The 1924-nt window shown below is 41.1% G+C and overlaps 1 pseudogene; it reads left to right on the top strand.

The window, feature by feature from the left end:
* LOC120596262 (heterogeneous nuclear ribonucleoprotein A3-like) lies at positions 1–1924 on the top strand (annotated as a pseudogene).

Here is a 1924-nt window from a genome sequence, read left to right as displayed (position 1 = left end):
ATGGCCTCCACAGAGTACCAGACATGTGACAATGAGATCAGCCTGAAGACTAATGGCATGTATGCTTTTGTACTCCTGTGATTAAAAATTTTCTCAATTTAAATTTCTAATGCGGTAAATATCAGTAGATATAACCACAGAAATAAAAGGGGTTTTTTTTGAAGTTCTCAGTAATTTTTAAGGTTGTAAAGGAGTCTTGGGACCAAAAGTTTGAGATCTTCACTGGTCAATGGCTTTCAAACTTTTTAACAAGTCCTCACAGAGGGAACTAACTCCATTTTACATTGTGACCCAGTATCCACATGTATACACAGATGTATAATTGAGTGAGAGTTTCACAGACCAGTACTCTGGCTCACTATTTGGGATGCACTCAGGGTTTTCTATTTCATTTTTAAAATTAAAATGCTTGTAACAGCTTACTAAATTGATTTCATGACCCACTAATGGTAATGATCTGTAACTTGAAAAACTCTATTCTAGAGTCTAGATAATTGGAGATATGGAAGGGAGATGGAGCATTAGGAGAAGCCGCTCTCAGTAGAACATGATGTATACTTAAAATTTGTTGAGGAAGTGAATGGAGTAAATGTATTGTTCTTCAAGCTTCCAGTTCTCTAACTATATAGCATTTATATAGAGCAAAGAAGTTATTGTGAGGATCAAATAAGAAGAAAGTAGGTGAGCTCATAATGAAGGTAAAACCGCTGCCAAGTCACTCCTGAGCCCAACTCCGGCCATTGCCACCCTGCTAGGGAGGGGACGGGGGGCATGATCCAAAGGAACCATAGCAGTTGAAAAAACTGTTTATTGGTGTCCTGAGCTTTGAAACTACAGATGATCATTTAAGAGAACATTTTGAAAAATGGGGCACACTCACAGATTGTGTGGTGATGAGAGACCCCCAAACAAAACGTTCCAGGGGCTTTGGTTTTGTGGCATACTCTTGTCCTGAAGAGGTGAATACAGCATTATGTGCTTACCCACACAGGGTTGATGGGCATGTAGTGGAACCAAAGAGAGCTGTTTTCTAGAGAGGATTCGGTAAAACCTGGAGTCCATCTAACAGTGAAGAAAATTTTTGTTGGTGGCATTAAAGAAGATACAGAAGAATTTAATTTGAGACTACTTTGAAAAATATGGCAAGATTTAAACCATAGAAGTTATGGAAGACAGGCAGAGTGGAAAAAAAAGAGGATTTGCTTTTGTAACTTTTGATGAACATGATACAGTTAATAAAATTGTTGTTCAGAAATGCCACACTATTTAGTGGGCATAACTGTGAAGTGAAAAAACCCCTTTCTAAATAAGAAATGCAGTCTGCTGGTCGTGGTGGTGGATCTGGAAACTTTATGGGTTATAAAGGAAACTTTGGCCGTGGTGGAAACTTTGATGGAAGAAGAAGCTATGGTGGCAGAGGTGGCAGCAGAGGTAGTTATGGAGGAGGCGATGGTGGATATACTGGATTTGGAGAAGATGGTGGCAACTATGGCGGTGGTCCTGGTTATAGTAGCAGAGGAGGCTATGGTGGTGCTGGTGGTGGACCAGGAGGATATGGAAACCAAGGTGGTGGGCATGGTGGTGGAGGTGGGTATGATGGTTACAATGAAGGGGGAAACTTTGGTGGGAACTATGGTGGGAACTATAATGATTTTGAAAATTACAGTGGACAACAGCAATCAAATTATGGATCCATGAGGGGGTGCAGTTTTGGTGGAAGAAGCTCGGGCAGTTCCTGCAGCGGTGGTTACGGATCTGGTGGTGGAAGTGGTGGATATGTAGCAGAAGGTTCTAAAAACTCCAAAAAAGGCTATGGTTCTCAGCAGGAGAGAGAGCGAGGAGTTGTCAGAAAAGCCACAGGTTACTTTGAGACAGTCGTCCCAAATGCATTAGAGGAACTGTAAAAATGTGCTACAAATGGAAT

Source organism: Pteropus medius, unplaced genomic scaffold (assembly GCF_902729225.1).
Source record: "Pteropus medius unplaced genomic scaffold, Ma_sr-lr_union100, whole genome shotgun sequence".
Classification (NCBI taxonomy): Eukaryota; Metazoa; Chordata; class Mammalia; order Chiroptera; family Pteropodidae; genus Pteropus; species Pteropus medius.
Note: the sequence above shows the minus strand (reverse complement) of the source record. Positions and strands in the feature narration are given on the sequence as shown.